Below are 26,617 nucleotides of genomic sequence, written 5' to 3'. Positions count from 1 at the left end.
TTCAAGAACAATCTGACATGGAAGAAATCTCCATGACTAAATTATCATTTAAGAAGGAGGTTTTCAAAGCCAGAAGTGGTAGTTATGCATTTAATTGCCCCCAAATGTCAATGGGAATGAGGTACCTAAGTATAATTTTCGCCTTTTAAAATACAGCCCAATAATTGTCAGACAATATCTATAGAAGGAGGCCATTATAGGTATTAAATCTTTCCCAACAAGTATTTCCTTTTGGGTGTCCAAAGACTTTTATATCTGTCAGAGCCTTTTGAAATGACGAAGATACAGATTATCACAAGGATCATTTTTAACAGAACATTCCACATATAAAATTATGGATGGTAATTAGGTATCTGTCACACAAAGCATCTAACAGCCCCATACTCTCTCTCCTGGAATGTTTCTATGTTTTCAGTAAACCAAGAGGAATCTCATGGTATTTGAAATCATGTTTTTTGTTGGTGCTAACATTTCTTACATGTCACGGTGCCAAGCAGCATACAGTAGCTCACTCAATTTCAGTCTCAAGAAACATTAGGGAATGACAGCCAGAAATAAAGGAAAAGCTTGTTTGTGACTGGTCACATTTACCAACTTCAGATGGCACTAATGCCTGCATATTAATATAATACAAACAAAGGGTCATGCAGATTGCTATTAGTATTCAGTTGCCTAGCAACAGCAGAGTGGGTACAGAAAACAAAATACTGGCTCACTATACTAATATAGAGAGCCCTCAAAAGACAGAGCATGACAAAAATAAAACAGCACTATAGAAAAAAGACAAAATATAGGTATACTGGTCTTTTAACAACTTGAACTGATATGCTGGAAAACCAACATTACATTTGTATTTTCTTCAATTGCAGAATGTCTTTGCTTTGTCTAATGTCTTTGGATTGCAGCCTGGGGGTGCATACCCATGTTGGCTGGAATCTAGCTGCACAAATGACAGCAGCAGTGAATGTGTGGCAGCGCAGACTTCAGTCCAGATTAGCAACCTGGGTATCTACCCAAAGTCACAGGTGAGCTTGCAGGAGTTTGTACTGAAGTTCATCCTGCCATTTCTTCCCTGCTGTTGTTAGATACAAGCTAACATACTATGCCTACTAGCTATACAATCACACCTTTGCTTGCAGTGTAGGCCCACCTCTTGAGATAAACAGCAGAGATTAGTGGGAACTGGATGCTTTAGGGAAGAAAAAATGGTCTATGGAGCCTTTCACTTCTAGACCACTATTCTTATCTAATACAGAAGCCATGTTATGCATGTTTGGAGCATTCAAAATTCCCACCCAGTCTATGAAGCCACAGAGCCGAAGCAATACAGGACCAGGCCCCAGTTCAATAAATTGTTATTATCCTAGGATTGTAATTAATTAGCAGTCTCAGACTACACGTCCTCAGGCAACATTCTCAAAACAAATGTTTAAGGACTCTGCCAGATGTGGAAAAAACCCAAACAAACGGTGCTTTAGTTTCACCTTGGCATGCCCCTGTGCCAAACTCAGTACATGCCCTGCATGTACAACTCAGAAGAAGAACCAGTTTGACCCAGCTTGCCCAGCATTAGTATAAATATTACGCTTCAGTGGGGCTTTTTGGTGCTTTTATATGATAGCTGATCTCAATCAGCTGTTAGATAAAGCACCAAAAAGCCCCACGGAAGAGTGAGATCTATACAGACGCTGGGGAGCCGGGTCAGACTGACATGATTCCTCTTCCAGTAAAGTGCCATTTTATTTTTTTTCCATGTCTGTCAGCACCCTAAAACATTTTTAAAATTCTGTGAATGCCTTAAAAGCCTAAGTCCTATTTTCAAAAGTGGCACGTAGAAACCTAAGTCCCACTGTGGGACTCTTGAAATCACATTCCAAAGTGCCTCAAGGCCAGATTTTCAAAGGTATGAAAGTACCGGTAGAAAGATGCCTTGTGGGATTTTTCAAAACTGACCTTCAGTGTGCAGTACATGCCCAACCCACTAGGTACCTATCTGCTTATTGAAAATGAGACTCGGGTCCAGGTCCAAATCACCCATATATATACCCAGACAGGACTTAAGCTTAATTAGGTGCTATATCACAAAGAGTAATCCAAATGCAAAACACTGCAGGGACAGCCAAATGGGACTTCACCTTCACCTGCACCATACCACCTGGGGGAGCTCTGCTGCACATGCCCCCTGCCCTCCCCCAGCTGGCTGCTGGGACCCAGTGCACAGGCAGCCCCCCATAAACACCCCCACATACACACCCCATGCTGCAACCTACATAATTACCTAGTGCTGTGCTACCAGGATGTGGGTAGTCAGACCCAGGGGGAAACAGAGTCATACAGCCAGAATGCTCAACTGGGCAGAAAGAAGGAGGTCCATTGACCAACCTGTAAACTATTGCCCCCGCCTCCCCCCCCCCCCAAGTGCACTTTGGTAAAGTCTGATGCACCCCAGCAAGTCAATCAGCCCAGGCAGAGGAGCCTGTTATGTCTCCTAACATCTGCATTCATTAGGCACTTTCATTTTGCCTTGAAAAAAACCTGCAGCCTGCAGACTTGTATTGCTGTGTATGCTAAGATGTGACCCAGTCACTTAAAGCACCTCACTTCCACATAAGTTCTTTGTGATACAAATCAATGTTAGAAGGTGCTTAAAGCCTACCCAAATCCCCTTAGTTAGGGACAAAGCATACCTATGACTATGTGATGCTGAGTGTATGCATATAACTCAATACCAAATACAGCCAGGGGAAGTAGTGATACCCTGTCTACTGTTTGCCCAATAGCCTAGTGGTCAGAGAACTTAACCGGGAAGTTCAAGACTTAAATCCAAGGCCATCTTCACCCTGAGGGGATTCAAATTCACATCTTCCACTTCACAAGTAAGCGCCCTAACCACTGGCCTTGTGGGGGTCCCTCCTGATAAAGGTGTCTCACTGAGCAATCAGGACTACAAGATTTATTTGGCCAGAGGGAAAACAAGAAGGAGTAAAATTCTGTAGCCTAGTGGTATAGGCACCCCCCCCTCCCCCAGGAGGGGGGATCTTGGTTTCTGACCCCTGCTACAAGGGTTATTTCTGTTTATCAATCAATGGCTGCATACTGCATAAACAGTCTTGACATCAGGGACCTTGATTGTCCTCAGCACTGAACTGCAGAATCACGCTCCCTCTGCCTTGCAACGATGTCAGTTTGTATTTGGCCTTAGATGTGTTGGCACTAAGAATCATCAGGCGCTTTTACATGGGCTCTGGGTGTGTGTGTGAGGGTGGCGCTTTAATTAGAGTGACTCTGAGAACCACTCTAATTAAAGTGCTGCCGTGTCTCGGGTATCAGTGTCCCCACGCTTAAAAATGGTGGCAGGACTGCTTGAGCTAGAGCTCATTCAGCAAACTTTGGTTCAAACAACCCCACTGCCATTTTTAAGCACAGGGACACTGATACATGAAATGCAGGAGTCTCCTGGAGCATGGTAATTGCCATACTCCTGCAGACTCGATTAATTGAGCCTGCTCCAATGGGCTGGAATTCCACTGCATTAGAGCAGCCTCTGTGCTTGTGTATAGGCGTCCATCATGCCTAACTTTTCAGGCCTCATTTTCACAGTGGTATGCTGCTAGAAGAGAGGTAGAGGCCCAAGAATGGGATTCTGAATACCCAAAATGCTGAACAGGGGAAGAAGAGAGCAGAGGCCTCACTACTAGGGCCTGTGCCCTGGACAGTAGCAGTGGCAGGGACAGCATCAGAAGCTGGAAATGCTGTTCTTGCAACCACCCAGAGCAGGTGCCCTAGTCATCCCATCCATTGTTACATTACTGAAGAAGAGAAAATCATGTGTCCGAAATCCTGTCTCTCTCCTGTTATGTGCCCATGTGAAGCTGGTATTCATAGACTCAAACTCTCTCCTGTGACTAAGTCACCTCTTTGGGTATGGGTGCCTGGACATAGGTGGCAGAAGGCCAGGGCTAACGGGACTTATCCCCCCAAAACTTTTTGCAGCAACCGGCAACAGCAGCAGGACCACAGTGCTGCTGTCCCACACTACCTGGCGCTGCTCAGTGTTCAGCTGCTCCTCTGCCACCACATACAGCACCAGCACATGCCAGCCCCACAATGGCCCTGCAAGAGGGAGGGGCAGCGGCAGGGGCAGGCAGGGCTCAGCCCCCCCCCCCCCCCCCCAAATAATATTTTCCCCCACCACTTATATGCCTGAATCACTCTCTTCTAGAGGAGTGTTTTTTGACATGTGGGAGGAGAAAGATGTTTGCTCCCACCAAACATAACACCATAGAGCTTAGAATACCTACCCAGGAAGCAAGAGGCCTGGGTCTAATACCCTTCTCAGGTTGAGGGAGTTCAAATCTATAGCTTTCACTTCCAAGAAGAGCGCCCCAACCACCAAGATAGAGACAAGATTACATAAAATGCACAGGCAGATTCTGAAGGTGGAAGCTGCAACGTCAAGGCATCCTCCTTCCTAGGGAGTGTCACATCACCAGATTACAAAGCCATGCTCTTTCTTGCTCTGTCTTTCCAGCTTCATGAATCTTCCACTTCTTCCTATGCCATGGCACAGCTTCAGCTGGAAGAGTGAGGTGCCTTGCTTGAGCCCAAGATGTGTGAGTTTGAGCCGGCCTCTGGACTTGTGCCCAAAGCCCCATTGTGCTGTTGGATGCCCTTGGCTGGGAGCAATGGTTGGCTTAACCAAGCTATCCCAATGGTCTCCTGGCATGTTTGAACAACATGTAACCAGCTCAAAAAATCAATTCCATAGCACAGTGGTGTCCAACCTTTTCCTGCCTTGGGCTGGATGGATGGTGCTCAGCCTGTCCACAGGCTGGATCGTTCTGGTGAGCCAACTCCAGCAGGTGGGGTGGTGAGGCAGGGCCTAATCTGGCTGTTTGGGATATAATGGGGGCATGGCCTAGCTCCAATCTGGCTGTATGATGAGGGGGAAGGTGGTGTGGCCTGGTCCTAATTTGGCTACACTAGGGTAAGGGGGCATGGCTCAGGCCTGATCTGGCCGTGGGGGTGGGGTGAGGGAAGGAGTTTGGCCCTCACCTGGCTGCACTGGGCTTGGAAATTTGGTGTCAGAGGAAGGCAGCAGTATTACTTACCACTGCTCCCCTGCCACCAAATTTCCTGACAGTGTGGAGCACCCTGCAGGATGGATGTTATGGCTCCATGGGTCTCATTTGGCCCATGGGCCAGAGTTTGAGCGACCCTGCTATAGCATATTGCCATTTTGATTTTCAGTTAGTGAAACTGAAAGTTACAATTTGTACACTCCATGCACTGAAACCTTATACTGCTTGTCCTCAAATACATATTAGTGTTTATTAATGCCTGACGCTTTATCTGCTGTTCTGCAAGGAAGGGCTTATATGCTGCTATTTGAGTGAATAGGTCAAATGAAAGATTAGACTATGTTGCAATTATTTAGTGCTTTCCACATGGAGCCTTCCAAGTGCCATATAAACATTGATTTAACACTGCAGCCTGTCTTGGAGGTAAGTTGCTGTCCACATTTTGCAGATGGGAGCCCTGAGGCAGAGTGGATAAACAGTCACACAGAGTTGGCTCCCAATCCATGCTACACCCAGCATTCCCTTCTCTTCCCCTGTTGTTCTTATGCCACCTGCATCACCACAGTATCTGAGCCTCTTGGAGTAGTACATTAAACAGTGTGACTAACACTGTTTAATGTGATTCATTCTTACTCTTTTCCCCAGGCAGTGGTTTGCATGTGCAAGGTACTGTTTTGTTTTGGTAGCTGTCTTTTGTTGCTCTTGTTGAGTATTGCTATTTTTAGGTATCTTAGCCTGTGCTTTTCATAAAAGAGGCTCTGTCTTCTCTCTCCCAAACAGAAATGACCTCCACAATTCATTTTATAACATAGCTCAGTTGGACAGCCCATGCTCAACCAGTTCAGTACCATGGGTATTCTCAGTGTAGCAGGGTACTGGGTGTGCCTGCTCCTTTCAGGGTGCAAGCAGCCTGTAAGGTCACTTGCGGGTACCAGGGGGCAGCTAATGAGGGACTCACCTGACCCAGAGGCCTATATAAGACCAGATTCTACACCGGTCAGTTAGTCTGACTGGACGGTCAGTTCCCTGGGTTGAGGAAGACTGGGCTTTTGGCCTCCATTTATGTTAAGTCCATTGAGGGTTTGAGGTGTCTACCAGAGGACTGAGATGCTTCATGTTTAAGTTACCATGACAGTTTAGCCTTGAGCCCTGTGGTAGCAGGCTCAAGGCCTATTTAGAGAGTAAATAGGAGCCCTCAAGTCCAGGAGCCCTCAAGTTGAGAGTGGGGCCCAATATGGGGTCCAGCAGTTTAGGAAAGGCTGAGACCTGGACCAGAGGGTCCATGAGCCCTGAGTGGGCTAAGCCAGACTAGAGGGTCCAAGAGCCTGGAGGAGGGGCTACGTGCTGGACCAGGGGTCCAAGAGTTCGGAGGAGGGGCCGCGTGCGGAACCAAGGGTCCGAGAACTCAGAGGGAGACTACGAAGGGGACCAGAGGGTCTGAGGGCCCAAGGGGGCCGAGTGTGCAAATAGTTAAAATTGAAGAGGGAAAACACCCACAAGGCTTGGGGTGTGGTGTAGGAGAGGAAATGGAGCCACGCAGTGAGCCCTTAAGGCAATGGGTGCCCTAGAAGGGCATAGATATGTATGTAGCTCTTGAAACTACAGGGGCCCTACAAGGAGACAGGCCAGCGGAGAGGGGCTATTGAGCTTAAGGGCTGAATCAAGGTGGCTGAGGGTCCAGGAGGGACTCAGGGATACTGCAAGTAGACTAAGGCTCACTCTAAGGCCTGTGGGCAGGCTCCCTTATTTAACCTATAATAAGAAAAAGGCGTGGTGGGTGAGCAATTAAGGGAGGGCCATAATAGAGACTAAGCTGAGCAGGGGTCACACAGCCACCCCTGGGGCTCAAACTTGCCACACTCAGAAGTGTAACTGGATGCTTGAATGTCCTGGACAGCAGCTGTGCAGGGGTGGCAACACTACTAGCAGCACAGCTGCTCCTCTTTTTGTGCCCGTCCCAGCATTATCACCCATGGCTAGTCGCTTCCTCTTAGGCTACTAGATATATTTTCAGTTGCTGGCGTGTGTGCACTGTCAGTGTTTGCTTTGGTAGACCCCAACCAATGTGTCACAGGAAACATGTTTTCTGTGAAGCCTCCTGTGTTGATCACAGTGACAGTAAATTTTGCTTTCCACAGATTCATATTTCCTTAGGATGACAGGGAAGAGCAAGTCTGATGCTGCCCACAGCATGTCACTTGTTCAGTAGTGGTGTTTGTGGATGAGCAAAGGTTTTGGTCTATGGCCTTATGCTGTGTGACTGGTTGATGCACCACAAATCTTGCAGGCACACAATGCATAGTGATGTAAACAAACAGCTGACCCATTCAACTAAAAAAACAGTACCAGTTTGCCTAGTAGTAGGGATCTTTCTGTGTCATGAGACAATAGAATTATGTTGACTGACACATCAGCTAGCTGAATGTACTTGTCACTTGAAAGATAAAGCAAAACTGGAGTGACCTCCCCAGGCTGCAAAAACCTGGGCAGTATACATGGAGACACTGAGCTGCCCACACATCTGTATCCCTCTCTTAGCCTTGCTGGTTTAATCCAAAGGAAAAGCAGGTGCTAGTACATTTAGAAGCACTTTGGCTGCAAGAGGTGCTTCATTTAAAATTTAGTAAACACAATTATTTATTAAGATGGAAACTCTTATTTCAGAGTATCCTGCAGCCCTTCCTCTCATCTCAACTTCTATTCCTTTCTCTCTTGTTCTTGGTCTGGGCAACAGTGATAAAAATGGCACCGACTGTTCTAAATCTCCTTCCTGTTTTGCTACGTGCATTTCTAGGATTTCACAAGTCCCAGAAGCCTCTTGATTTACTTGGCAACTGGAGGTTAGTAGTGAGATGTGAATTTTTAAAGACTGGGGTTTACACTATTTTACTTTGGAGCTGAATCACAAAATCTAGCACTGAAGCTTTAGACCAGGGGTGGGCAAAATACAGCTCGTGGCCTGGATCTGGCCCACCAATTGATTGTATCTGGCCTGTGTCTGCCCCTGTGGCACCCCGCATGGGGCCAAGCCCTACCTGCTCCTGCTCGGGGCAGCCTGTGCTGCACTCCCACCTGCAACACCCTACACCCACCAACAGAACTGTCCCAGCCCCAACCCAAGCCCCAGCCCATGTGGGCAGCTTCCCAGTGGCGCTGCTCTAGCTACCTGGATACTACTCAGCTCCCCTACCTCCAGTGGCTTTAAGCAGCAGGTAGCATGGGGGCACAATGCCAAGTACCACACACCCATCCAGGCAAGGGGAAAGCTGCAGGGTGGCTCCTGCCCTAGAGCATGGGGCTCCAGCTCCTGGCCATCTTCCACCCACTCTGCCCACCTGGCGCAATGAGCAGCCACCTGTAGGTAGCTGAGTAGGTGGAAGTTGGCCAGGAGCTGGAGCTGGAGCCCCACATGCTGCAGCTTCTCTACCACCTGGTACCTACAGCCACTGCCACTTCCCCATGCTACCTGCTGCCCAAAGCAGTACAGCAGGGCAGGAGAAGGATGGGGTGGAGGGAGCCAAACAATACCTGGGTGGGTGCAGCAGTAGCCTGAGCAGTCCCACTGGGAAGCTGTGTGAGCTGGCCAGGGCCAGGGTTTGGGTGGTGCTGTCAGCGGGCATGGGGCAGGTGGGAGCACAGCACACCATGAGTTGCCCCAAGCAGCAGCAGGTGGGGCTTGGCCCATGTGAAGCACCATGAGGGCAGCCCTAGGCCCGAACGGGGGTGGACTTCACCTGCACCTGCACCACATCACCTGGGGAGCTCTGCTGCGTGTGCCCGCTGCCTCCCCTCCCGCTCCCAACCCAACCCTGAACAGCTCCCACAACCTAGTGCACAATCAGCTACCCCCCCCCACCCACACACACATATCCCATACCCACCCCCCGACACATATACCCCATGCACCCCCCATACCCACACACTGACCCATCACACACCCACACACCCCGCCCCTCCAACCACCCCACACAGCTACCCCACACCCTTTACAAACCCACCCCTCCATGCCCCCCACACACATCCACATCTCCCCAGACACACCACACACCTCCACCCACCACATACACAGTGCACACCCACCCACCCTACCCTCCCACACTCAATATATAAGAATAAGACTTTATTTTGAGCTATTATGCAATCACTGCAATATATACCATTAAAAACATAAATCAGAACAAAAACATTTTTTTAATAAAATTAAAATATGTTATAGTCGATATTTGATTTTTAGTATATGAATTCTTTTTATCTATAATTTGTTAAAATGCTATCTTCTGAAATATTTTGTGTGTTCAGCCCTTGACAGCTCACCAAAACTCAACCAGTGGCCTGCCAGATGAAATAATTGCCCACACATGCTTTAGACCAGCGTTTCTCAACCTGTGGGTCGCAACCCAGGGTTGCGAACAAACTTCAGAAAAGCTTGGGGCTGTGGGGAGCAGGAGACCAGCAGGGGGTGCCAGGTGCATGTGTGCACATGCACATGGCAGCCAGGCAGAGGTAGACAGCAGCTCCCACAACTCCGTGCAAGTAAGTGGGGAGGAAGGGCATAGGTGACACAACGGGGGGAGGGGCCCCCTCCCCAATTTTTTTGTGACCACAGTGGGCACGGGGCTGCAGCCTGGCCAGGCCAACACAGCAGGAGCCGCCTCCATGGCCCAGCTGGTGGGACCTGCCACAGAAGGCCAGAGAACAGTAGGGGAGGTATAGGTCCCGATGTAGAAAAGGGAACTCTCTAGCAGGTGGAGGGAGCGAGGGAGCTGTGTTGCCCTACTTTGTCCCGCTCCTAGTGGCTCACCTGCTGGGTCATGGCTTTATTCCACTGCCATGGCTTAGCTCAGGAGCGGGTAATTATTTTGGGCGGAGGGCCGCTTACCCAGTTTTGGCAGGCTGTCGAGGGCCACATGGGTAGTCCTGCCCCTTGACAGGTGCCCCACCCCCTGGTCTGTCTTGAACCAATGTCCCAGGGCCAGCACCAGTGGGGCTCAAAGTGGGGCACAGGCTGGCAGGGGTCTGTGGAGTCAGGCTGGGCTTCACCAGCAGGGAGAGGGGGGAGCTGGCTCAGCTCCATAGAGCCCCTGCCAACTGGGACCCCATGCTCCTGCCACCCTGCTCTGGGCCTCACCAGCACTGGCCTGGGACAACATTGTGGACCCTGTGCTCCGGCTGGCTCCCGCACCTGCTCACTCCCAGTGCCCTCCAGCCCCGCGGTACAGGCTGCACAGTCCTGACCCCCTGTTCACCGGCAGGGAAGAAGCTGGTGTTGAGTGCGGGGAAAAGCAGCCCCTCACCTGCCCCATGGCAGATGCTCGGAGCCCACGTGGGGCTGTTTGAAGCAGGCACAGGCAGCCTCACATGGGCTGCAAGTGGCTACAGTGCAGGGTGCCAGCCACAGGGTGAGCGAGGGGCTGCTTTTCCCTGTCTCAGCACCAGCTGGTAACCCAGCCCCACTGCCAGCCTGGGCCCCATGCTGACTCTGGGCTTGCCCTTCGGTGGCAGCAGCTGCGGCCCTCACACTTGCTGTGCCGAGCAGTGTTGGCTGCTGCTTCCCACCCAGAGTTCATGCGCTGGGCAGCTCAGAGGTGGCAGTGGCAAACACTGCCCAGCATGGCAAGCAGGGAGGACTGCAGCTGCTGTTGCTGTGCACAGCCCTGATGGGTGAGCCTGGAGCCGGTGCGGGGCCCAGGCTGGCAGTGGGGCCAGGTTACAAGGTGGTGCTGAGTGCAGAGGAGGGAAAAGTGGCCTCGTGGCCAGCGCCTCATGCTGCAGTCACTCGCAGCCTGCGCGCGGGGGCTGTCTGAAGCAGGCACAGGCAGCCCCAGGTGGGCTGCGAGAGGCTGCAGCACGGGGTGCCGGCCACAGGGTGGCCGAGGGGCTGTTTTCCTCCATACTGGGAAGGAGCCCGGAGAGAAGCTGAGTGCGGGGTGGGGGGGAAGCAGCTGCAACAGGGAGCACTGGCTACAGGGCGGCTGAGGGGCCACTTTCCTCTGCGCCAGGAAGGAGCCTGGGGAAAAGCTGAGCACCGGGCAGGGGGAAGTGGCCCCTTGCCTGCCCCATGGCCAGTGCTCCCTGCTGCAGCTGCTTTTCTACATTTTTTTAGGGGCCCTGTGGGCCAGATAGAATGGCCTCCAGCCCGCAGACTGTATTTTGCCCACCTCGGGCTTAGTTGCTGCCACTGCTTTCCTTAGACCACGACTTCCCCAGAAGAGAGGCAAGTTGAGGGGCAGCATGGGTGGCCTGAGGGGAGCAGAGGCTGTTCCTGCCTATGCCAGTCTGGTCAGACTGCAGCCCCATGCCCACTGTGGGTGCAAAAATTGAGGGAGCATGTGCTTACCCACCCCCACCCTACACAGTGCAGGCTGGGGCCTGGGATGGGGGGGAGCGAGTCGGGAGTGAGGGGCACCAGCAGGGCTGGGGGTTGCAGGTTGGGAGTGAGGGGGGCCTCGAGTCCACAGAGGATGAGAAGCACTGCTTTAGACCAAGCCAGTCTTAGTGAGCAGACCAAGTGCTGAACTGTACACAATTCGATTTGTAAAATAGGTAGAAAATTATCTGATTTTTATACTAGTGGTGAAACATGCAAATGAACTGTCAAAACTTCATTGCCTGTCTGAGCTGTTTAACTATGTCACGCTTCTCATATTGGTATTCTGAAGAGATGGTTGAAAACAGCATAGATTGAAAAGGATAATGGTTTACAAATGCTATTACTTTTTTTTCCCCTTGATTTGTTACTTTTTTTATCCTGTATTCTGTTTTCATAAATGGGCAGGACATGAATGTAAAATCCAAGGAGACACGAGGAGCCTTGATGGTTTGACAGCACATTGAATTTTAACTTCAGCACAAAGATGCAGTTGGACAGAATACACACTCTGAAAATAAATCAGCATGAAAAGGAAATGCAAGATGATTGGGGGGTGGGGGGAGTGACTCACCACATCTCAGCTCCCATCCACCATACAAAAGAGAGCAATTAAAGGGACCATAAAAGCCTTGCTTCTCACTAGAAAAGAATTGCTTTGGGACAAGCACACTCAGAGACAGCTGCAAGTCTGGCCACCAGTGAAGCACTGACTTAGACTAGGGGTTCTCAACCTTTTTCTTCCTGAACTCCCCCTGCTGAAGGAGAAGGCTGGCCCAGCTCCCCAGCCCCACTGGCATGGCCCCGGGTTAGGGTTGCCAACCCTCCTGGACTGGCTGGGAATCTACCAGAACTGGCATTGATCTCCTGGTGACTACTGAAAGCAATCCAGGAGATTTTAATAAGATATTTTAAGAAAAAAAAACTCCTAGAGTAGCTTCAGTCACAGTTGACAACCCTAGCCCAGGTGCAGCAGGCAGGGCCCAGTGGCAGGGAGCCCCAGCACCCCATTGACCACTGCAGCAGCAGTGCAGAGACTTTCCTGGCCATCTGTAGTACTGCCCACAAAACAGAGGCTGTGGGGTTGGGCAGGGAGGGCCTGTCCTCACCCCTTCCTTTGGACTTGCCTCAGCCCTAGGAGGCCAAGGTGACTCCTCCCCGTGCTGGGCTGGGCTGGGCTGGGCTGGGCTGGGCAGGGCAGATCCCCTGAACCATGGAGCCCCGGTTGAAAACCGCTGACTTAGATGGTATGCTAAAGGAAGGCCTGGGTGAAGGCAGGTCAAAGTGGATCCATTACATGCATCTTTACAAAGAATTTAGCCAGCCCTGGGGTTCATACAGCAGCCCAGGTAAGCTACCATAACTTAGATAGGTCCTCATGTCTGTCAATATTACACCAGTGGAGACTGCAAAGGTAAGTGGCAGCCACCTAAATTTAGCTCTGTTTTATCCCTAGGCTGCTGATGTTTTGCTGTTCTTAAAAGAAGGAAATTATCATAATCAGTCACCAACTTCAGCATCATGCTGGATCTGATATACTAAAGCAAGGAAATTATTTTTTTAGAAAAATCTTGAGTATGGAAATATGTAAAATTTTTGTTCAATAGCAAGGCCTGGATTATTGTCATCTGCATAAATCCATGCTTCTCTTGTGGAAGGCACAGGCCTGGATACAGGCATGGGCGAACTGGGCGGCTACCCAGGGCCTGGACAGAAAGGGGGCCTGAAAATGGTAATTTTAAAATTATAATTATCATTATCTCTGGCAAAGTCAGGGGGGCGGATACTAAAAGTTCACTGGGGGCTGCCAGAAGTCTAGGTATGGCACTGAGAAGGCACAAGAGATTTTTTTCCCCCCTTATTCGTCATTATATGCCTGAGATGTGACTGTCTATGAAATGCATTATAACGTTTATTCTCATCAAAGAACAGTCAGTACACATGAGTATGACTACACACTGGGTCATGTCTTAGGCCCCTATCCTGCAACTGGATTCAGGTGAATGGATCTGTGGACTCGAACAGAACCAAAAACTTCAGTAGTACTTCATCTGTGGGAAATGATAGGCTTGTGTAGACTAGTTTACAGCTTTGGCATCTTATATACAATTGTATATTAAAGCTTATCCTGTTCAAAAAGTTAGCTTTTAACAAGTAGAACATTTCAAGCCAAAAGTTATTTGTGCCTTCAGTCGTCCTCTTTAGCAGGTGTTTAAGTGCCATCTACAGGTTATCACAAGTATTGCCTCAAGGTTGTTGAGCCAAACTTGAGCAAACCACATAACTTCGTTAAGATTATGAAACCAAATTCTGAAAAGCAAAACAAATGTAATTACAAGAATAACCATATCAATGTTGTTTCCTGGCAGAAACCAAAGGAACTGTTAAAATCCATTTTTGCAGTACTAGGTCTGATTGGTAACATTTCAGAAACTCTGCTATTTCATTCACTATGCCAGTGACTCTCAACCAGCATGCCTCACCACCACAAGGTACCATGAGACTCTTTAAGGGTGCCACAGAGTGTCATATGATGTTATCACGTGCACACTGTTAGGTGTGCAAACACCTACACATGATTCACAATATAAACCTGGAGATTTCAATGAGGAATCCATAGTGTCAGAAACACTCTGTCCTGTTGTGGTCTTTATGAGTTCTTTGCAACAGAAGAATTGCTTTATTGTGTTTCTATAGTCAAAAGCTGAGTGAAAACTAACATTTAGCATTTTCTGAGGGGTGCCTTGTGTCTAAAGAAATTGAGAACCACTGCACTATGCTGTTGCTCAGGTATCACAATGGTTAGCTTGTGGGCAACTGCTGCCTCTCCAGCCTCAGAGTCAGGGGGAGATGCAGACAGGCATGGCAGTCTGCACACACACACTCCACTGCAGAACTGGTCCCTATGACACCATATAGATTTGATAGATCCAAAGCAAGCAATACCATTATACTTCTCCTCCCCACCACACCCCGTTTTGAGTGGATTTTAAATTCACTGTACCATATGCAATTTGAGCTGAATGTACAGCATGGCTGGTACTGTCCAGAGCCATAGATTCAGAAAGAGTATTTTTTATTGCATCCTAAGAACTTTAATAACTCAAGATGTAATTTAATTGCATACCTTCATCTTTGTTATTTGATGTCCCATAACAAATCTAGCACAGATGTTAACTCTCATGATTTTATTCCATGTCTCCCAACTTACTAGTTTTAAGCCACGCGTAATTTTGTGGGAGTCATGCCTAATGTATGGGAATGGCAATGCTGAACAGAGAAGTCTAGTAAAATGTCAGCAAAACTGGCAACTGTAGACAAGTCATGAACACAGTCATTTAAAATTTCAGTTTCTTGTGCCCCCTACAAGTGGTAGGAGCAGAGGGAGGTTGAGTGAAATCCTTTGTACAGGTAATAGCTAAGACACAAAACATTGCTCTGTAGTGATTATGCATGACGGTCACTACAGGGCAAAGTTTCAGGTCCTTTTGATCTTTTGATGTCAGTGGAAGTTTTGTCCGATTAACTACAGAGTAAAGAAATTAAGGTTTTGCTTCAGCAAGGAGACCCCCAACTTTTTGGGGCCCCACTGAAGTCAACAATTGAGTGGTATAATTTGCAGGTAAGAATCTCATGCTTTGGTCCTGCTAGAATCACTTACCTCTGATCTTGCCATATTTAGGGGCTTGGAGGAGGTGACTTCTTCCCCAACAGATTCACATGTTTAAGGTAATGCATACAACAATTTGAGAGCTAGACCATAAAATGAGAGACCTTTTGATTCTATTGACTGGGACTATGTGAACAATTGATTTTTTTTGGTTCAGCCTCCAAATCTCAGTTTTTTTCACCATAATGAAAACTGAGAAATGTGTCAGGTCAAGTGAAATATTGTGCTTTCAGTCACTTGCAATAAAAGCCAAGCAAACAAAAGGCTCTATAGACTAAGAGGACCAGAAGGAGGTAGTACTGAATGCACTGAGATTTCTGAAACTTTTTGTCATTTTTGTTCTAGCCAAAATTATTTGCTAAATTCAACTTGAATTAAAAAAAAATAGTTTTGGCCACCCCCAAATGGTATTTTCCAGGGAATGAGTTGTTGAAAAATATTGCCTCTGTCTATTATTGCACATATGATTTACTGACTTTGTGCTACTTCCCTAATGCTTCTAACACTTTATTTTTATAGGTATAAAAATATGAATACTTAATACAAACAATCTATAATTTAAGTAGTTTTTAGCCTGGCACATTATGGGTTAATGTAAATCACTCCAACTAATAACATTTGCTGCATTTGTTCCCTTTATCCTTTATTTTAAATTCATATTTGTAATATCTTCTAGTCTACAGCAAATTAACTGTTGATTAAAAAAAATAGTTGTTTTTTGATTCATTATCCTTTCCTGGAAGCAGGCTTTGTCCCCTTCCTATATACATTAAGACCAAAAACACTACAGTTTTCACTGGGCAGCTGAGGTAATTGTCTCCCCCAGATTTAGAGGAACAGGTACCTGGAAGACATGATATATGTCATGTTTAGTAATAGGGGTTTAGGTTGTAGCTGTGTTGGTCTAAGGACATAGGCAGGCAAGGTTCCTTGGGTGAATTTGATATCTTTTATTAGACCAACCCAAATGGTTGGAGAATAGTTATTAAGCAAGCTTTCAGGTTCAAAAACCCTTCGTCAGGCTAAGGAAGCTTCAGCAGTTGGTGTGTGCTCTTCCACACCAACTGCTGAAGCTTCCTTAGCCTGACGAAGGGTTTTTGAACCCGAAAGCTTGCTTAATAACTATTCTCCAACCATTTGGGTTGGTCTAATAAAAGATATTAAATTCACCCAAGGAACCTTGTCTGTCTATGTTTAGTAATAAGTATTCAAGAAATAGGTTGTTTGAAGAGAAGTATTTGGGGCTCTCCTTTTCATGGATTGGAAGCACCCTTCATGGCTACTGATTTCACATGAAGTTGTGCAGAACAAATTTGGAAAAAATACATAAATCTGAGTCTTTTCAGGTTTTAGGCAGTCTCAGAATTTCCCAAAACCAGTTACTCCCATCCTATCTAAGTAATCTTTCTATTAATATAGTCCCCCTATACTAATCCATATAAACACATGGATTGAAACTATGTTAAAAAAGAACCCCCAGAAAGTTGTATTAGTAAATAGTATTTGCATCAAATTTAGATTTTCTATTTTATTTCATGATTCTGTTTTACTATTTCAGAACAAACCATGCACCATGTCATTACACCATTCCCTCAAATATGGTATAAAATACAAATATCACAATTGCTTCACGTATAAAACATGAACATTCTGTATTCTATTAAAAAATATTGTGTGCATCTCTATTATTATTACTGTGATGTGGCTGATTCTGTGGAACACTGGGGGCTAATTCTGCTGGATTTCTCCACATTTACCCCGGAACCGAGCAATGAAAATTGCCAGTACTGAAACAGACAATACCATGAATCCTCTATTAAAAATCTACCTCTGACCTCTTTCAAAAGGTGCATAAACTGGATTGATGAGCAAAAACAAAGGGACTTTGAAATGGATAAAAGACAGCCTGTGCAGTCAGGGGCGAGGCACTGACTAAGGGTCACAGTCTGTACCACTCTCAACCATAGTGCTGAGGCAATGCCTGGGACAAGGGGAGTTGGATAAACTAGCAAAGAAAGGCTGGGATTTAGGTAAGATAGCATATGTAGGTCCTTTTGTTGTTTTAACCCTTTTCCTCTCTGTTTGGATGGATCCTATAGACAAATAAAAACCTCTGTTTTACTGCACTTTCACATATAGGGCAAGTATGTCACTGCAGGGCCAAAATGTAGGCTTGTTGAGGACAGGTTTGGTACCCAGGGGTTTTACAAGTTGTCATTCTTAACAAGTTGCCATTCTTGGCCCTGACTGAATGTGGTCGAAGGAAGGGCAAGGTAGCACCTTAGTGAGAGTGAAGTCAGGATTCCAGGCCAAGAAAAGTATAGGCATGGGCCTGTAGCCTAGCAGGGTTGCCCCTGGGGATACCAAGTGAAGTGGTACAGCTCACTATGAACAATGACAACTCTGTATATTGGTAAGGTTGATGGTATGACGCTGTGTGATATGAGCTCAGAGGCTTAATCTTGGCCGCAACACTTTAAAATAAAAGATATATCTAGATGACTCCTAGCACTGCAGGACTACAAATCATGCTGTCTTGTACAGAATGATAACTCAGTGGTTTTCAGCCTGTGGTTCATGGACTGCTGGGGGTCTGCAGACTATGTCTAGGGAGTCTGTCAAAGATGGCCATGATCAATCAAAAGTATGTGAATACCCACACTTTTAATTCAAAGGGGTCCATACCTGTATTCAAAATTTCCAAAGGGGTCCTCACCTCCATTCAAAATGTTTTAAGGGTCCACAAATGAAAAATGACTGCCTTTACTGATAATTTGATGAGCCACAGCAGCAATCAGAGACAGATGCAGAGAATCAAGGTGATACCACTGACAATGACATTTTTATGAATGATTACCATCAATCATTCTCTTTGTCACTAATTATTTACAGTGTTATTAATGATTTAGAGGACATCACAAAGTTTAGATCCTTAGTACTGTAGGAACAGAAGTTAATAGTGTTATTTAGAGAAAAATAATAAAAAGCTGTATATAGTAATATGTGTTACTGCTAATGTGAACTAAAGATTAAAGTTTCTGATGTGAATTTAGACAAAGCTGCATTATGGTCAAAGATAGCAATGAGGCTAAAAGCAAGAAAAAAATCAGATTGAATAAAGACCTTCAAGAAAGCCTAAAGAAAGAACTGAGGCCCTACAACCATAGATGATAAAATACAAGTATGAAACATGAGAAGTATCACAAATTACACATTTGTGTTACTGCCACGTATCTACCTAGCTGCTTGTTAGTATAGCCATCCCTATGCTAGTAACATAAGCATGTAAACTAAAAAAAATGTGCTAGATACCTGTCACTGGTAGGTGTTGTAGGGTTTAGGACTTCGCTTGACCGGTGCCTTGCTCCGCAGTGACATTGGGTTGGGATCCCATGTTTGCACCACCTACGTGATCTGATTGCTGTTCCTACTCACCTGCCATGACTTTGATGTTCCTCTAAGGAGACAGTTCCCAGCAGGTGGCCTGTGGGATCTCACACCTGGGTTTCTTTGTGGGACTCCAACCTCCCCTTTACCCCACCCTTACCACATCCACGGCTGAGACGACCATCAATCTCTGGAGGCCTTGCCTAAATATAATATCTTCTTACCTGTAGCATCCCACTTCTTGAAGGTTGATAACCTCCTGGCCGTAAGTCCCTTAATAGACCATCCTTTAACTATGGACTGGGGCCTTCGCAACTAAAACTCGCCTCGGTCTTGAGGCAACAAGGAACTTAAGGATAACGACAATGTTAACAGAAAGGAACTTAAAGATAACAACAATGGCAACAGAAAAGAATCAGCGTCCGCTAACGGGCCTCTGGGTCTTGTCTCCTAGGCCCACAGATCCCAGGCTGGGGCCTTTCCCTTTCCCCTTTTAAGGGTTGCCTGTCAGGCTCAGCGGCTTCCTGCTGCACTCTGGGAATTCTCAAGTAGGGCCCTCCTTTGGGTCCCTGCCTCTTCCCACCTTGGCCCTGTCTGACCTGAGGCTGGGTTGTTTGGTTCACTCTCAGCATTGCTCTCGCCTCCAGCCTTGGCTGCTCTGCACAGCTCTCCCTCCAGGGTATGCATTGGGCTGTCGTAGCCCCGTGGCCCCGTGCCATCACCTGTACTGTCGTCCAGTGTGGCCCCCTGGCTTCCACCCCTCTTCACGGGTTCCCAGCCAGCTTGTTCTTGTCACAGCACCGGGCCTGCTTCCATTGGACCCAGCGCCGCATGCCTCTCTCTTATCATGGTCCACAGTGGAGTTGCTGCTTCCTCCTGAGGGTCCTCTGTGGTGTGCCACTCCTGTTTCTTTGCCACACTCAGCGGCATTGCTGGGCCCTCCACCTAGAGTATCTCTTAAGTGTGCCACTACTCCTCCAGCGCTGTGCTCCATGGCACTTCCTGCACCCCCTCCTGCGGTGTTCCCTGGCATTTCCCTGCTGCCGTGTTCTCTCTCCACTGTATTGCCTCCAGCTGGATTCCTGGCTGCTTTTTCAATGGCCCACTCTTCTCTCTGGCCGAACCCCCTGTCTCTGTTGATTTGCAGGCTCAGGCAGCTCTGAAAACGGCACACCGTGTCTCATCGCAGCTGCCATCCATCATTTCCCCTATGGTGAGTAATGGGGCAATTTGGGGTGGGTTCTCTCTTTCCCAATCACAAGATGTGTAAAGGTGGGGAAGGAGCCACAGCTCCTAAAGAACAAGTGAAAACTGCACCAAAATCTAGAAAAAATCCTAAACCTATAAGACATGTGGCATTACAGCCATATAAAATGTTCCATAAATCATATTATAATCACAAGGTCTTTGGGATAGGCACTTCTAGGCACATAAAAATGACTTAGGTGACCACAGTATGTGCAATTCTATTCCATCCTGATCAAGTTCCAGAAAAACTCTTAATACATATATATAATATGATAATAATAATAAATAGCAGGTGGGTCTTCCTCCACCTCTCTTTTTTGTCTCTCAGTTGTAATGGTAAGATGATAGTACATTACAAAACTGGACACACAAATACATTTTTAGGAAATTTATAAAATGCCTTTAAAGGTGAGCTTGGGAACAAAAATTCAAGCTGGTTGAATGTTAGGAACCAAGGACTGAACACTGGTATTAACTTTGTCATACTCTAATCTACCTTAAAATCTTTCAAACTACAGGTGATAACAGCCCTCTTTCCTTTTGAAAGCTCTTGACCTCCCACTGATTAAGCGTCTTTTCTTCTGTTAATTGTTTGTCTGCTACCCCTAGGACCCTCCTCTAATTTCAGAGATCTACACACTGTCTTTAATTATTGCTGTGTTTGCTTCTTCCCTCAGACCTGATGAAGAATGCTTTGCTTTTGAAAACTTGTCTAACTTTATCCTCACTGACAGGGGAGTTGGGGCACCCACCAAAAAAATTTTGGTACCCCCACTTGTTTGGGCCATCTGCCTACACTTGTCCACCATACCTTTGTTGTAATATCTATTTGGGTTGCAGGAGGCTACCATGATCTTTGTGGTGCGTGATGTCTCAGTGCCCTCAGCCTTATGGGCTACCAGCCATGGCTCCAACCTTCCCTACAGTATGTCGCATGCCTCTTAGACAACATTATTATAGTCCTGTCCAATACTGGTTGTTCACTATCTGAGCTCCACCACAGCTCATGACTTCCTGGACCTCTAAGTCGTCCTATTCCATTGTCACTTGGTTTCATCTGGTATGGCTTGTTGTTATACACCCAGGTCCTATGCAGGCCCTCTCCACTCAGGCTGGATATTATTACCAGCTCGGGCCCTGTGTAGGCTCTCTTTCCTCCTGCTGGCCTATTACTATATACACAAGGATTGACTTGTGGAGAGAGGAACATCTGTAAGGTATGGGTGTGGCTATATGAGTGGAAGGAGACTACAAATTTAGCTTTTAAGGCAAGTAGGGTTTTAGGAAATAAGCACAGAGAGACAAAGGGAGCACCCCCATTACCTTTCAACATCATGGTGTGGCAGGTGAGGAAGAAGGGTGAAACCCTGGAAGGCAAGAGCAAGAGCTGGGCAGGATCAAGGCAGTACTAGGGGACATCATCCCAGTCCTCAGGTGCCATCCTGCTACAAGGTCCAATAAAAGGTATTACCCACTGTGACAGGGTGAAGAATGTGCCTTCAAGAAGAGGGGCAACCTGAAAAGCAGCAGGCAGGTGGAGATGGTAGCTGATGAGGGCATCACCTGACCAGGAGAGGGATGGGATAGGGCTTGGGCAGGCAGTCAAAGCCCAGGGGCTTGGGCAGGCAAAAGCCCGGGGGCTCTGGACACCAGGCTGGCAGCAAGGCTTCTGCCAAAACCTGAGAACTGGGGTAAGCCTTGGCCTTTAACAGAGAGACCTCAGTGGTCTGATAGCCAGCATGAGAGAAGGCCCAGTACCTGGGAGGGGACTAGAGGGTCCGGTGCCCAGGGGGCACCAGGAGGGCCTTATGCCCAGGGAGGACTAGTGTATGGGACCAGAGAGGGAACCCCAGGAACCCCAGGAAGGGCTGAGTGAGAACAGATGAACAACAGGGAGTGAGGCATGGGGCATGGTGTAGGGATGGATAGGAGCCATGCAATTATCCCTAAAGGTGAGAACCATGAACACCTGGTGGTCATTAGAAAGTACAGCTTGGGAACAGTCTAACTCATATGTAAAATAGAACATCAAGGCATGGCAGGAAAGACTGAAGAGGTGATTGACCACATGAGAGCAAAGGCTGAATGGACTCCAGGGACTACATTGCCAGCCCTGGAGGTGGTACCCTCTTACACCCACAAAAATCCTTTCCTCTTGCATAATTCCTGGACCGTCATAGCTACAATACCTCTTCAAACATTATGAACCTGTCTTACACATTTTAGTCCCAAACCTGCAAAAATATAAGCAGTCTCAAGACTTCACTGGAACAACTTCCAAGTATAAAAGTCAAAATGAGCTTTAAAGCAAGAAGGATCCAGGGAAGTTTTCTTCATTATCATTGGCAAGGACTGAAGAATGCTTTGCATTTGAAAGCTTGTGTAGGTCTATCCCAACCATGCAGTTGGTCCAATATAAAAAATCACCCAGAAAAATCCTTGCTGCTTCCTGGATCATCATGGCTACAACATCATTTCAACACTACCATCCCTTGTCATTGTTAATTTTTACTATTAAATTATACTGATAATTGTGTAATTGAAAAAATAAAACTGCCAATAAAGCATGGGTTTATTAATTGCATCATTTTAATGAGGAGATGGTTGGTATGTAGAAAAACAATTACAGGTTTTAATTGCATAATCACAGAGCACAGTCTTATATTTGTAACAGTCTGTCCACTTTGGGGGCAGGTGGATCAAAGCTGTATGCTTTATAAGCTGTACGCTTTACAAACATAAGCCCTTTAAGAACATCCTCAGCTCAAAGTTCTGAGCCATTAAATTGCCTTCATCTACCTCTGATAATGTCTCATAGCTACATGAGAAACTATTGCCTTCAGTTGGATCAGAATTTGATCCTCAAGGTACAGAAATTGACAGGGATGGCCCTACACCAAAGGTATGTCCATACAAATGCCACTATAATGACTGCAGTGCAGAGTAGACATAGTCCAGCTGTGATAGCAAAGATCTCAGAGTAAGCTCCAAAACTTGGCTGAGAAGCATCAGACTTACAGAAATGCAGCAATGGAAGGAATCTCCTTAGTCATCATCAAGTCCAGCTTTCTGCTATCACAAAGAACCATGTGGATCAAGTGTCTACTTATATTGGAAGGCTGTTCCAGAAGTTTATTGTTCCGGTGGTTAGGAACCATCTTCTAATTCCTAAACTACCTTCAAGGCAAGAAACACCCTGGGCACTACCAGGGTCTTTTGGTAGTGTTTTGAAGCAATTGGATTCAGTACACCCAACTGGCTGTCTGCAGCACAAATAAATCTGAATCTCAGCTGAGTACTCGGGGCAGTTAGTTTACACCAAACTTTGCACTGTCTGAGCTAGTCTCCTGTCAGCTTGGGTATAACTATGCTACATTGTAGCCACAGCAGAAGGCAGGGCAGGGTGGCACCATGTAGGCTAACTCATTCAAAACATAAACTTTAATAGGCTTGGGTGGGAGAGGATTAATAATTGCATAAGCAGCAGTTAAAGCACTAGAGCTGACTTCTGATTTTAAAAGATGACCACTGCATCAGCTTGCAGTCTGTTTATGCCTGGAAGATTTCCTTATAACCATAAGGGCTATAAACTTTTTTTAAAATAAAAGGTTAGATTCTGCAGAAGTTGATAGGGCTTACCTGGGAAAGCTTACTATTTGCCACAGGAATAGATATTTAAAGCCCTCTCTGAACTACAGAGTAGTTAGCCAGGTAATTCTATGACTAACCTTTTTTACATAACTTGAATCTTGAAGGGTACAGAACGTATTGTTGCACCGTTGAAGTATGGCTTTTGTTGAGTTTTACCTGTCTATTTTTAAGCAGGCTTCATTGTTGGACTGCCATATTGCGATAGAGGGAACTTGTAGGTAATTTGCATTTGATTAGCAGTTTTATTAGAGACAAGTCACAATTTAACTGGAAAATAAGTCAATAAAATGAACTAAGCTTCTCAGGCTGATGCTTTTTTCAGAAGTTATTTAACAGCCTGGATACTTTTTCTGTTTGGTGATACTGGGAGCTAGCGCCAAATGAATGGAATTGTAGATACCAATATTTTAAACACATTAATAGAGTATTGCAGAACAGGGTACAATCCTCAAACTGATAGGTTTTCAATACCTTGTCAATATGAATTTTTATGTCTTATAGTGCTTGATCATGTGCTTGACAGAATGCTGCTCTGGGAGTTGCAATATTCAGTCAAGACATGGAAACTGGATGGCTTCTTTGTTTTGGTTATCAGAGAAGAATGAATCGTTCTTGCTGAGATGGGCTACCATGGGCTAGTCTAAAACTTATGTTACCTGATGTATATTTATGTTATCACCTTTAGAAAAGACCTTAACACTAATCTTATTACTTGTAATGCTGACAAGACTACCATATATAGTCGAATCCAAGACGAGTCCCCCCCATTCGACATGGGGGATAAAAGGTCCTTTGTCTTGGATTGGAGTACAAGCAGCAGGGGGGCAGGCAAGTGCCGTGGCTTTGACCTCAACCAGGGCTCGGAGTAGGAGCTGCATCCATTGCCCTGCCTTCCTGCAGGCTATACCCCTGCTGCCCTGCCCTCCCTCCCCCCACTCTGCAGCTTTGGATCTGCATTGCACCCCACTGCTGCTTCTACTCTACCCCATTGCCTGCCTCCTTCTCACTCCAAACTGCTGCTGCTGCTTACCCTGAATTGTGGCTCTGGCTCCTCTCCAGTTCAGGACACAGAGAACATGCTGGCTCTTCCCCCTGCCCAGCCAGAAAGCAGCAGCAGTAGTAGCATCAACAGCTCCAGCCCCAGCTCTGGCTCTGACCTGGTCACAACTCAGGGTAAGGGGATGGGGAGAAGGGGAGGCAGGGAAGGCCAAGTCAGGGAGAGGGCAAGGGGCAAGAGGGGGGCTGGCACCTGGGGAACACAGGTGCAGGGGGGTGTAGGCACCATGGGGGATGGGGTAGATGTTGTGGGGCACAGGCAAGGAGAGGCAGGCATGAGATGGGGCAGGCACCAAGGGGCACAGGCACTGTGGGAGGGGTCAGGTAGCAGACGGGGGTATGCTGGTGAGAGCAAGAGGTAGGGGGCAAGGGGTTGACTCACCTGCTACCTGCCCTACCCCCGCTGCGTTCTCCCTGCCACCTGTCCTTCTTTCCTTGTCACACCATGGTGTGGGGGAAGGAGATACAAATTTAAGTTGAATCTCCAATAATTAGATTCTGTACATGGAAAATTATAACAAACTTATACATTTTCCATGTCTAGAATCTAATTTTGGGGCAATCATTTTGGATTTGGGTAATTACGCTAAAACGTGACAATCTGCAGACTTCCACACATCAAAAACTCCACTTTTTTTCCATTTTTCCATGGAAAATGGAAAATCTAGATCCCTAATTATTACTATTGATTTATGTTAACAGTTATAGACTCTGGGCAGGGAGCCCAGGGCCTGGGGAAAAGCCTGAAAGCCAGGGACAAGCCTCAGGTCAGCTACCTGGGGAGGCCAGGGTCCTGATCAGTGGATCTTCAGCTAGAGTAAAAGGGGTTAAGGGGCAGTGCTGTAGCAATGAAGTTTGGTGCCTGGGGTAAAGCCCGCAGCAGCAGCCCGCCCTTCCCCCCATGCCCCCTTGCCCCCCATGTTTGCCCAGGAGTGCACGCAGTGGTGGGAGCTGCCCTTCACCCATCCCTGTGCCCCCCAAAACGAGCCGTTCATGGCTTCATCCTGTGCCCTGAACAACTTGGGCACCTCAGCTGGGATCACTGCTTAAAGGGGAGGCCCAGAGGGTCTATGCAGGGATACCACTAGCTGATGCCACTGATTACGATTACGTAAAGATGGCCATCCCCCACTGGTTGGAGGTAGCTGAAGAACTTGGATCTCCTCCGGCAGGCTTTAAACTAGGCTTGTCAGGGGGAGGGGAAGATGAGGGCAGGGGAAGCCGTGGACCACCAAACCATGTGGCACCCACAAGGACAGCCCAGCCTGAAGAAGGAGAACATCGGGAACCTGCAATCCATGGGGCGGCCAGCAGTACACCACAGGTAAGCAATAAGCAGGTAAGCAATAAGGGGCCCTTTGGGCATCAGACCCGGGGGGCAACAAAGGCGCCAGTCACAGGGCTCAAGTGCCTATACACTAATGCTAGGAGCATGGGGAGCAAGCAGGATGAACTAGCACTCCTGCTTGCAGAAAACACCTACGACTTAGTCGGGCTAACAGAAACCTGGTGGGATTCTTCCCACGACTGGGCGGTACACATTGAGGGTTATAAGCTGTACAGAAAGAATAGAGTGGGGAAGAGAGGGGCAGGGGTTGCGCTCTATGTCAATGAGCGATATACATCGACCCTTATCAAAACGGAATTAGAGGAGGAGAAAGTAGAAGGATTGTGGGTTAGGTTACATGGAGGTCAAGGAGAAAGGGATTTGGTGGTAGGGGTCTGCTACAGACCCCCACACCAAGGGGAAGAACTAGATTTGGGGCTCCTGAGGCAGCTCTCGGAGACCATAAAAACTAGGGAGGCGGTAGTCATGGGGGACCTAAACTACCCGACATCTGCTGGCAGATGCAGACAGCAAAGTCCCACCGTTCACGCAGGTTCCTATCCTGTGCACAGGACCTCCATCTGACGCAGGAGGTACATGGTCCCACTAGGGGGAATGCATTACTAGACCTGGTATTGGCAACGGGGGATGACATGGTAGGAGACCTACAGATCGGTGGTCACCTGGGGGACAGTGATCACCAAATAATAGAATTCATCATAAAACGTCGAGTGGGTAAGGTAACTAGTAGGGTGAAAGTGCTAGACTTTAGGAAAGCTGATTTCAATTAACTCAGGCATTTAGTCAAGGACGCGCTGCAGAGTAAGAGT

Source organism: Alligator mississippiensis, chromosome 1 (genome assembly GCF_030867095.1).
Source record: "Alligator mississippiensis isolate rAllMis1 chromosome 1, rAllMis1, whole genome shotgun sequence".
Lineage (NCBI taxonomy): Eukaryota > Metazoa > Chordata > Crocodylia > Alligatoridae > Alligator > Alligator mississippiensis.
Note: the sequence above shows the minus strand (reverse complement) of the source record.